This window comes from Sceloporus occidentalis, unplaced genomic scaffold (assembly GCF_023333645.1).
Source record: "Sceloporus occidentalis isolate IW3139 unplaced genomic scaffold, rSceOcc1.0.p SCAF_1, whole genome shotgun sequence".
Lineage (NCBI taxonomy): Eukaryota > Metazoa > Chordata > Lepidosauria > Squamata > Phrynosomatidae > Sceloporus > Sceloporus occidentalis.
Genome location: NW_028316981.1, coordinates 5,668,602 through 5,680,308, shown reverse-complemented (window position 1 = coordinate 5,680,308; position 11,707 = coordinate 5,668,602). Strand labels below are relative to the sequence as shown.

Genomic DNA, 11,707 nt, shown 5'->3' with positions numbered 1-11,707 from the left:
GATTCACCTTATAGGTGAGAGTGATATGGTTGGGCTTCATTAAAAGAGGTTTGGTACCAATGGTAGAAATAAAATGGAAATAATGGGGATAGGTTCTTTCACCACAAAAGAGAGGAGCAGTTCAACATATGCACACATGAAATAAAAACAACATTTTCAACCTTCTGGAGAGCATGACATTTTAAAATAGTTTTCATTGCTTCTGCCTGTGAGTTCCTTCATTGATTTGAGTGTACCTTTGCCACACTCTTGCTATTTAACTGGTTTCTCTCCTGTGAAAGTTATGTGAGGATGAGTGAGCCATTTCTTCCCAATAAAACCCTTCCTGCACTCCAAGCATTTGAATGGCTTCTTTCCTGTGTGAGCTGCTGGATGATGATAGAGGGCTCATTACTCAATGAAACCTTTTCCCACGCAAAAACATTTAAATGGTTTTTCTCTTGTGCAGTTTATTTTATTGATGAGGGAGGAATGCCTTCTACATATACCTTTTCCCCATTTCAGGTTTCTCTCCTCTTTAAGTTTTTTGATGATGATAGAAGTTTGTCTTCTGAGTAAAGCTTTTCTGACAAACCAGGGATTGAAATGGTTTCTTTCCTTTGTATTTTGAAACGTGACCTGCATCTTCTGAAAGTAATGTTTTTCACACTCCAGGCATTTAAATGGTTTCTCTCCTGTGTGAGTTTTTTGAAACGTGACCTGCATCTTCTGAATGTAATGTTTTTCACACTCCAGGCATTTAAATGGTTTTTCTCCTGTGTGAGTTTTTGTAATGATTAGTGAGATGTGCCTTCTGAATATAACTGTTTCCACACTCCAGGCATTTAAATGGTTTCTCTCCTGTGTGAGTTTTTGTAATGATTAGTGAGATGTGCCTTCTGAATATAACTGTTTCCACACTCCAGGCATTTAAATGGTTTCTCTCCTGTGTGAATTGCTTGATGACGAGTGAGGGCTGACTTCCGAGTGAAGCCTTTCCCACACTCCAGGCATTTAAATGTTTTCTCTCCTGTGTGCATTTTTTGATGACAGGTGAGCTGTGTCTTCCCAATGAAACATTTTCCACACTCCATGCATTTAAATGGTTTCTCTCCTGTGTGAGTTTTTTGATGATAGCTGAGCTGTGTCTTCCCAATGAAACCTTTTCCACACTCCAGGCATTTAAATGGTTTCTCTCCTGTGTGAGTATTTTGATGATAGGTGAGGTGTGTCTTCCTAGAAAAGCCTTTCCCACAATCCAGGCATTTAAATGGTTTCTCTCCTGTGTGAGTTGATTGGTGACGAGTGAGGTGAGTCTTCCGAGCGAAGCCTTTCCCACACTCCAAGCATTTAAATAGTTTCTGTCCTGTGTGAGTTTTTTGATGATAGGTGAGGTGTGTCTTCCCAATGAAACCTTTTCCACACTCCAGACATTTAAATGGTTTCTCTCCTGTGTGAGTTTTTTGATGATAGGTGAGCTGTGTCTTCCGAGAGAAGCCTTTCCCACACTCCAGGCATTTAAATGGTTTCTCTCCTGTGTGAGTTGCTTGGTGACGAGTGAGGTCTGTCTTTTGAGTGAAGCCTTTTCCACACTCCAGGCATTTAAATGGTTTCTGTCCTGTGTGAGTTTTTTGATGATAGGTGAGGTGTGTCTTCCCAATGAAACCTTTTTCACACTCCAGACATTTAAATGGTTTCTCTCCTGTGTGAGTTTTTTGATGATAGGTGAGCTGTGTCTTCCCAATGAAACCTTTTCCACACTCCAGACATTTAAATGGTTTCTCTCCTATGTGAGTTGCTTGGTGACGAGTGAGGTGTGTCTTCTGAGTGAAGGCTTTCCCACACTCCAGGCATTTAAATGGTTTCTCTCCTGTGTGCGTTTTTTGATGATAGGTGAGGTGTGTCATCACAATGAAACCTTTTCCACACTCCAGGCATTTAAATGGTTTCTCTCCTGTGTGTGTTTTTTGATGATAGGTGAGGTGTGTCTTCCCAATGAAACCTTTTCCACACTCCAGGCATTTAAATGGTTTCTCTCCTGTGTGAGTTTTTTGATGATATGTGAGCTGTGTCTTCCCAATGAAACCTTTTCCACACTCCAGACATTTAAATGGTTTCTCTCCTGTGTGAATTTTTTGATGATAGGTGAGCTGTGTCTTCCGAGAGACGCCTTTCCCACACTCCAGGCATTTAAATGGTTTCTCTCCTGTGTGAGTTTTTTGATGATAGGTGAGCTGTGTCTTCCCAATGAAACCTTTTCCACACTCCAGACATTTAAATGGTTTCTCTCCTGTGTGTGTTGCTTGGTGGCGAGTGAGATTTGCCTTCTGAGTGAAGTTTTTCCCACACTCCAGGCATTTAAATGGTTTCTCTCCTTTGTGAGTTGTTTGGTGACGAGTGAGGTCTGTCTTTTGAGTGAAACATTTCCCACACTCAAGACATTTAAATGGTTTCTCTCCTGTGTGAATTGCTTGATGACAAATGAGGTGTGTCTTCCGAGTGAAGCCTTTCCCACACCCCAGGCATTTAAATGGTTTCTCTTCTGCGTGTGTTTCTTGGTGGCGAGTGAGATTTGTCTTCTGAGTGAAGCCTTTTCCACACTCCAAGCTTTTGAATGGCCTCATTCTTCTGTAAATAGTTTTAAGTGAGATAAAACTGGAGCTGCCACACTCACCACCTTTGAATGATTTCTCTTTAGTCTGAATTCTCCTGTGAATAATAAGACTTCCTTTAGAGCTGCAACTTCTGTCACGTGCAACACAAATATATTTACTCGTTTTCTTTTGTTTCTGTATTCTTCCTTCGATTGAGGTTCCAGAAACATCACCTTTTTGAGAAGGGTGTGTGGTCCTCCCCTCATTTCTGGCGTTATTTTTTCCTTCCTTCATTTCTACCTGTTTGCTCTGGTCTCTTTGCATCAATGCTTGGCATGGTTTCCCATTATCCTGTTTCAGTTGCCTATCACTGCCTGGAAGGAAGGAAAAGTACTGGTCAGAACACAAAGAATCTCAGAAAACCTCATACACAGATGGGACTCCTAAGAGATAAGTTCTCTTTCCTTGAGAACTTTCCTAAGGATTTTGGCATCATAGAATCATAGTTTTAAAACAAGGAATCATTGAGTTGGAAGAGACCACAAGGTCCATCCAGTCCAATCCCCTGATGTGAAGGAATACACAATCGAAATATCATATGAACTAATAAATTGTTCATTACCCACCCTGCCCATCTCCTTAAACACAGTTATCTTGATTTTCCTGTTCTAAAGTTCCTTTCCCACAGGAAGCCACTGAGCAAGCAATATCTGGATTGTATCTGATCTTCAATAAAATGTACCTGGGAAGGAGGGGGGGAACTTCTCAATAACGGAACAGATGGTGCTTGGTGACACTAATGCAGAATCAGTATTGTGCAGCAAGTGGTTTCACATCCCTGGAGACTGGGGATCAATTCCCACCTGTTATATCCATTAGTAATACTGAAATACAGACCAAATTTGATTTGAAGAAAGAAATTTAGAAGAACATCTATCTGTGAGCTTAATTTAGGATTTAAAGATTTACCCACTAAATTTCTGGCAGGTTTCCATTTCAGGAATTTTTAATTATATGACATATTTTAATAAGAAATTATCAAATTGTGTGAAAATAAGTTTGGGGAACAGCAAGATAAGGTCCACTTAGTCTTCTGAAATGTAATGAACATCCCTACAACATACAGTTGGCCTTTTCTTTTCATGGGCTTGTCATCTGCAGACTGAAGCATCCACAGATGGCCTCACCCCATTCTCCCCAAGGGCAGTGCGCACATGAGGTCTATTGGCAATTGGGAAGGAGAGGACTTGAGGTCCTGTGCTTTTTGCCATTCATGTGGGGACAGGGACTGTCCAGAACAGAATCCCCAAAGATACCAAGGGATGACTGTACTAGCATCATAATAAAGTTTTTAAAAACTAACAAACCATTTGGAATTTCTCATCCTAAAATATCTGGACAAAGTAGGTACAGAGTACCATTGCTATCTGCTGGGATTACTCAAGTCCCGTTACAATACAATAGCTGAATATCTCCTAAAATAACATGCAAAATCAAAGTTTGCTTTTTGGAATTTATATGTTTTTTTCAATATTTTCACACTGTGGTTGGTTGAATCCATCAGAAAAAACCCTTCATTATCTAGTTCAGTTTTGTTTGGTCAGTCCCAAAATTTGTTCTTAGACCGAGAGCATGAGGAAATCTTAGCTATCTAAAGGGGCCAAGGGAGAACCAGCATGTAGTAGTTTGAGTGTTGGACCAGGATTCTTGGAGACCAGGGTAGAAATGAACTGGGTGGCCTTGGGCAGGTCACACCCTCTCAGCCTCTCTTGATGGGAAACCCCATGGCAGGTTCACCTAAAGGTCACCATACGCTAGCTAGCCCCTCTCTCCACACCAGGGCTTGGATTTCTCAGTCTTTTTTGGCAAGAAGATCTCAGCAAGTGATGGCAGCCACTTCTTCCAAGTCCTCTCCTCCTCTCCAGTCCCTGGAAGGCTCTCCCTTTGTATCAATTTTTAAAGGATTCAGGGAGAGGAATGAAACGAAGTGGGATCAAGGAAGCAAGATGTGGCTGATTTCTCCTTCCGCCTTCCCATTTGTCCTTAAAAATCCAATCTTTCATTTCATTTTTCATGGCAATTGGGAAGGCAAAGCAGGGTTGGGGGGGATACCGCTAGTGAGGCTCAGTGGTCCAAGCTCTGGAGTGCAACTGGACCTGACATCATCCACTGTCACCTTGACCAAAGTCTGCTAGTGAAGGGCTTTCTGGGAAGAGAGGCCAGAAATAGCAGCAAATCTAAAAGAAAACCACTCAGCCTGCTTTAATATATCAAGATAAAAGACAAACTTCCAGGGTTACTTTTCAGCACTTGCACAATCACAAGAAAGTTACGCAATCAGAAGAAAGCGGGAACCTTACTTAGAGAGGACAGGGCCTCCACAATCTCCTCCATCACTTCCCGATGAAGGGCTCTTTGGCCTGGATCCAGCAGGGCCCTCTCATCCTCTGTGAAATCCACAACCACATCCTCAAAAGTCACCTGTAGAAAGAGAAAGTAATGTTTTCAAATTCTCAAGAAAATTGAAATTCCTACAGGATGCAATCCACAGACCCCTTACAGTGGCAACTCGTGATAGAAGCAGAGGGAAAGAACAAGATTCTGTGGGGACCAGGGAGTGGTCAGATGGGCACCCAGCCCACCCCTTTCTTGGCTCACTTGAGATCTTGTCCCCTACCTGATCTAGTCTCCCAGAAGCTGTTCTGAATCCATCAGGATGAAGAGATGTCCTTGTACACATAGATTCAGTCCTTCTTCCACCTCCTGGGAGGAAGAAAAAAGGAAAGATATTATTTCTAACCCTTCCCTCTCCTTTCAGTCCCTCCTACATGTGCAAATGCAGCATACACCATTTCTCACATCAGGCTTTATTGCATTGTCTTCTGCAGACATATTACTATAACTGGATACTCAAAGCCTGTGCTTCTCAAATCCTCCTAGTGCCAATGTTGAAAAAAACCAGCTACAAAGAAGAGGAGGAGGAGATAAAGGAAGGCTGAGGAGGCATAAAAAGTCCTTGTAAAATATACTTCACGGTCAGAGGCTTTGTTAACTTGAGGTACGTCTGTATTTTCAAAGTGCTAGTTAGCGTTGATAAAATGGTCCAAGTGCTGCAATTGATAGAGTCTGGCTATTTCAGACATATTTGGAAGGGGAGTCAAACAAGAAACTACCCTCCTAGCCCTTACTCATTGAAGATGACATTCCTTCTCTGTCTTGCGTGATCCACTTGGGCCCCTGCCTTGGACTGGATTCAAAAGGACACTTCTCCTTCTCAGCCATCACTTTCATAAACATGTCCTGCAGCAGAAGCAGAAATGGGGAGAGAGGAGGAGGAGATAATAATTAGGAAAGGAAAGGAAGAGGACAAGGCCTTGTGAGGCATCATCCCCATTGCAGATGATTTCCAGAAAGAAAAAAACAAACCTGGGAAGTGGTAGCTAGATTTACATCATTATGATGATTTTTTTATTCATTTGCATCCCTTGCGTCTATTCCTCAGGATTCGGTTTCATGGTGATTTACAGAAAGCAGAACAACAACAAAATACGTAAAAATAAATGCATACACAGATAATAGTTAAAAATCAAAGCATCTACAGAAGTGAAGCCATTAAAACGTAAGAGACTAAAAGGAAAGATTAAAACAATAGAAATGCACATCGCTAAACCCAGTTTCAGGTAGTTTTGAGAAGGCTATTTTCATCTTGGGATGGAAACAGCCTAACTTCCACATGAAGGGAGTTCAGGCCTCAAGGACAGCCACTGAGAAGGCTCTAGCCCAGTGGTTCCCAATCTTTCTAATGCCACGGCCCTTTAATACAGTTCCTCATGTTGTGGTGACCCCCAACCATAACATTATTTTTGTTGCTACTTCATAACTTTAATTGTGTACTTTTATGAATCGTATTTTCAGTGTTACAAATTGAACATAAGTAAAGCATAGTGATTAATCACAAAAACAGCCTCAGAGGCTGTCAATGGCCAGCCCCCTCTTATGAATCCTGTCCAGAAAGCCCCAGGATAGGTTCGCCTTGAACCTTGGGCAAGGAGCCACACTCTCTCAGCCTCAAAGGATGGCAATGGCCAACCCCCTCTGAGGAAACCTGTCCAGAAAGCCCCATAATCGAGGCGCAGAGGGATATTGGTTCCAAGTGAAACTGAAACTCTTTGGCTGTGCTGTCTCTCTTCCTTGTTGCAGAGCTCTATGTTCCTGGGAGGGGAAGGAAAGGGGACGCTGTGGGCAGTTTCTAAGCAACTGAGGGTCCTGGAGGTGGCTGCTGCTTCAATGAGCTTAGCTTGGAGGCCCTTTGTTTGGAAATGGTGCCCTGAGGGGGGTCCCTGGCAACCCCTGTGAAACTGTCATTCCACCCCCAGATTGGGAACCACTACTCTAGCCCATGTTCCCACAAGATACAACTCATGTGGAAGAATACTCTCCTTCAAAAAGCCTGGAAGGAAACCAGATGGAGCTTGACAGGACATAGATAGCTGAATAAATTGTGCCTGGAACTGAATCAGTAACCACCAAACCTGGGGGCCATTCAGACTACCTTCTACCCCGGATCAGGAATCGAATCTTGCACGTGAAGGTCATATTGGCCCTGAATCTCTCACAAGCGAATCAGAGGCTTTCACATCAGTTCAGAGGCAAATGCTCCTTAGCACGGGTCTTTTCAAATCGGAGAAAAAAACGTTATCTTTTTTAAAAAAACAGATTCGGCAAATGTGAACATGCCCCCGATCATGATCGGGTTAAGTTCATGGGAGGGGTTTAGGTCAGAGGGAGGACAGAGGGCAGAGCATTCCCCCCCTTCATCAGAGGAGGAGGAGGAAGAAGGAGCCAAAGGGTGCCAAGAGAAGGAGGAAGATCAGGAGGAGGAGGATGAAGGAACCAGGGGAAAGCAGGGGGCCATGGAGGGCAATCGGGAGCAGGACCAGGGGGAGAAGGAAGGAGCCAAAGGGTGCCAGGAGAATCAGGGACGGAGGAGGACCAGGAGGAGGAGGAGGAGGATGAAGAGCTGGGGGAGAAAAGGGGGCAACGGAGGCTAATCGGGGTAACGGAGCAGGAGGATGTTCAGGGCAGGTCAGAGGGAGGGCACTGAACACAGCAAGCCTCTGCTCTCACACCAGGGAGCTTTCTCTTTTTTAATTTGTTTTAATTTTTAATTTAATTTTAATTTTTTTGCATGGTTTTAGCTTCAGGTAGAGATAGATAGATAGATAGATAGATAGATAGATAGATAGACAGACAGACAGATAGATATTTGCTGGCTGCCTGTTTCCCCTTTATTTCCGATTCCAGCAGCAAGACACTTTGCAAACGGCATTTGCAAAATACTTTTTTTCTACATGAATGCTACAATGCGAATGTTACAAACGTTTCTCTTTCCAATTTGGCAAATTGATAGAGAATGCTTTGGCTACTGACTGTAAGGAATTCAGTAGCTGAGGGAAAGCAAGGTGATGAAATTATAATAATAATAATAATAATAACAACAACAACAACAATAATTCTGGGGTGACAAGGAGGGAGGATGCAGGGTGCAGAAATGGCATTAAATTGAATTTAGGGGCAAACGGGGCCAAGATCCATAACCTGTAGTGACCCAAATCCCCACAACACAGGTAGTATCCCTATTTTTTGATCTGCTTTTCGACTGATCAGCAGCCCTTCTTTCTGGTCTGCATTAACAAAACTGAGGCCCGTTACAGATGGGCATGAAAGTATGGACTGGGTCCGTACTAGGGTTAATATGGGCCCAGTCTGTACAAAATGGTGGCGTCCTATACACAAGGGCGCCGCCATTGCTACGTCACCACTGCGCCGCCTCCAAACGAGGCGGCGCGGAACTGACATTCTCGCGCCATGCGAGAGCGCCTGGGATGCACTTTCGGCGGCGCAGGAAGGAGTTCCATTTTGGAGCTCCTTCCAGGGTTTGCGTCGCTGTCTCAGCCTCTACACAGCTGCACCAGCGACGCAAACCAGAAAGGGGCCGAGTGGCCCCTTTCTGCTTGACCCCGCCACTGTTGGGTGTCCTTGGGGCACGAAGCCCCAAGGACACCCCTTTCCAGGCTGCGGGGAAGCTGCCTTTTGCCGCTTCCCCGCGGCCCGGAAGGTGGCGGATCAGGGCCTCAGTGGTCAGACTGGCAGCCGCTCAGGCCCCGATCCGGTGGGGAAAGGAGCGTCTACAGGCCGCCCCAATGAGGCGCCCAAGTTTACTTATTTTTTTGTGGGTCTTTCGGGCTATGTGGCCATGTTCTAGCAGAGTTTCTTTCTCATATTTTGCCAGCATCTATGGCTGTGATCAAGATGCCAGCCACAGATGCTAGTGAAACGTCCGAAAGAAACTCTGCTAGAACATGGACAGATAGCCCAAAAGACCCACCAAAAACTACGGACGCCGGCCATGAAAGCCTTTGACTTTACATGAGTTTACTTAAATTTTTTCAAAATCCTTAATAAATAATAATAATGGGCAGTATAAATAAGCTCACCTGCTCATCTTCCCATTTCTTCTCCTCTGCCTGGCTCAGGAGGAAACCCTCTGCCAAGGCCACTGCTTGGAAGGTGGTCTCCGCTCCACACTCTCGAACCCAGCTCTCCATCTCTGGGGGAAGGATGGCCAGGAGCTGCTCCAGGATCACCAGGTCCAGCATCTCAGCCTTGGTGTGTCTCTCTGGCTTCAGCCACTGACAGCAGAGATTGTGGAGCTGGCTGCAAACCTCTCGAGGCCCCAAAGCCTCCTCCTGGTAGACAAACTGTCTGAAGTGCTGGCACTGGACCTCAGAACTGAGCATCTTCTCCCCGAAGCTCCTCTGCATGACTCTTCCCAAAAGAAGAATGGAAAACAAGACATCCTGTGAATGAGATGTTCTAAAGACTCTCTTCAGAGGAAATTTGACAATTAGTCCACATCACTCAGTGTCATCTCAGGTAAAACATGGTGTTTTCGTTATTTGCAGTTTTTCCATATTTACGGGGGTCTTGCACCCCTAACCCTAGTGAATATAGAGGGACAAGTGTCTATATTTACATACATATATATATATACCACCCTTCTCTCAAACCTGAGCCATTGTCAGAGCAATTTACAAGATTAAAACAGCTCATTATAAACATACATTAAAATAGAATTAAATTATTAAAACAGATTAAAACACATTCTTACTCAGGGGCCAAGCTAATCTTCTGTGTATTGTTCCATTTTAGCATATGTGCTGCCGAAGTGAGAACTCAAACAGGGATTCGAACCCAGTTCTCCAGAGTTGAAGCCCAACACTCAAACCAGAAGATGTCTCTCTATGTGCACTTTCTCCCTGACACCCCTCTTTACACACAGCCGCCTACACACACACACACACACACTTATATACACTTAGATACCCTAAAGGCCCCAATCATGTCTTATCTTGGAAGCTAGGCAGGATCAGCTCTGGCCAGTTCTTGGAAGGGAAACCCCAACAAATACCAGGTGCTGAAGAAGCTGGAAAAGCCACCTCTGAGGTCTCCTTGCCTAAGAAAACCTTGTGTAATTCATGGGTTGCCTTGAACCTAGAGGCTACTTAAAGCCACATATATTAGACATCTTTTAAGGTTTAAATGCTTTATGTGCTGTGCATTAGCCTGGAGGCCCTGAAGGAAGGCTGGGACATCATATATGAATACCATAAATAAACAAATAAACATTTCTAACCAGGCCTTGGAAAGAATCTCACCTGAACCCTGGAAATGCTGCCTCCATCCAGTCAGCAATGCTGAGCTAAAAGGACCAAGGTCTGACTCAGTGCAAGGCAAGCGGGGCTCTAAATATACTGTATAACCCTGTTCTCTATGGCTGTGTGTTGCTGTCTTTGTATGCCTCCAAATCCCTTTCAGGAGATGGGCTTTTCTTAGGACTCGGCAGTATCTCTTTCCTCAGGTGCCTTGCCCTTGCCTCCCTCTGAGGCTGAGAGAGTGTGACTTCTTGCCCAAGGCCTCCTGGGGGGCTTCCAGGGCTGAATGGAGAGAGCTAGTCCCACCCTCAAACCACTAGGCTGCACTGCCTTCCTTTCTTGAGCCTAGATTCCAATGATGGGGCTGAGAACAGCCAAGGAGGGATATATAGGAGCCCCCAGCCCTTCTCTGGAGACCCCTTGGCGAGTCCTCGCTCTCTTTGCGGGGCTGGGGCTGGGGGAGGAGGAGGGAGCCAGGCGTTTGAAGGGGATCCTCTGACCTCCTTCTCCTTCGCCGACAAACACTCGACTGCCGCCCTCACTCCCTCCGCCGCTCGCCCAGGGAGAAGCCACGCCCTCAAGGCAGCAGCCTCAGAGCCCCATTGGACCGTCCCTCCAGCCCCTCAGAGCCCTGACCAATCAGATCCATGGCCCTCCCTCCCTCCCTCCCTCCTCAGAGCTCCTCTTCCTCTTCCGCGTTTGAGCAGGAAGCCAGGCAGCAGTTGAGGGAAAGAATGGGCGCCATCTTAGGGCCTCCCTCGAGGGAGGGAAGGAAGGAAGGAGGCACTGTTTCTCATTGGGCCACTTAATGTTCCCAATGTGGTGACTTTCCAGAGCTTTTGGTGTGATTTTGGTGCCTGGCTCTATTTCAGTGCAGTTTTGGTGACTTTTGCCCGTTTCAGCTCCAGCCCTGACTCTGAGAGCAACAGAACAACCAATCCTTTGGAGTGTTCAAAGTTTTCAACCAATCAGAGAGAGGACAGTGGTCCTCCCCCCCCCCCCCCGCCTTCAGGAGTTCTCAGGCTCTCAGCCAGGGCAGCAGAGGCAAAGCGGGAGACAAGGGCCAGGATCCTGGCAGGCAACCAGGCACAAAGTGTTGCCCAGGAGGAGTGAGGGATCTTGGCTAGTTCCCAATTGCCTTACAATTTCCAAGGAAGAAATAAGTTTTCAGGCACACAAAGGCAACAGTTGATAATGGTTTCATGGCTTGATGTTGTAGTAATTAATACATTAATGGATTGCTGTTGTGGACTGCTGTCTGTGCCTGAGAGTGACATTTGAATTTCTGAATTCCTGAGCTTGGGCAGAGTGCCCCAAGCCTACCTCTCAGGGTCGTTGTTGTACTGTGAGGAGGACCATTTGGGTTGACAGGAAGAGAATCTAGTGGAGGGGAAAACTAAAAGAATAGAGGAGATGTGA

At 45.3% G+C, this 11,707-nt stretch overlaps 1 non-coding gene and 1 pseudogene across 2 annotated transcripts; both read right to left on the bottom strand.

Moving 5' to 3' along the window:
- Positions 1 to 262: 262 nt before the first annotated feature.
- Positions 263 to 10,572, bottom strand: LOC149320482 (uncharacterized; annotated as a pseudogene). The gene is made up of 6 exons (XR_016278153.1): positions 10,292 to 10,572; positions 9,071 to 9,401; positions 5,762 to 5,873; positions 5,251 to 5,336; positions 4,934 to 5,054; positions 263 to 2,947 (listed from the first exon to the last, which is right to left on the bottom strand). The product of XR_016278153.1 is annotated as an uncharacterized LOC149320482 (transcript).
- On the bottom strand, positions 9,703 to 9,809 carry LOC149320483 (U6 spliceosomal RNA). The gene has a single exon (XR_016279639.1). It is a non-coding gene; the product is annotated as a U6 spliceosomal RNA (small nuclear RNA).
- Positions 10,573 to 11,707: the final 1,135 nt, after the last annotated feature.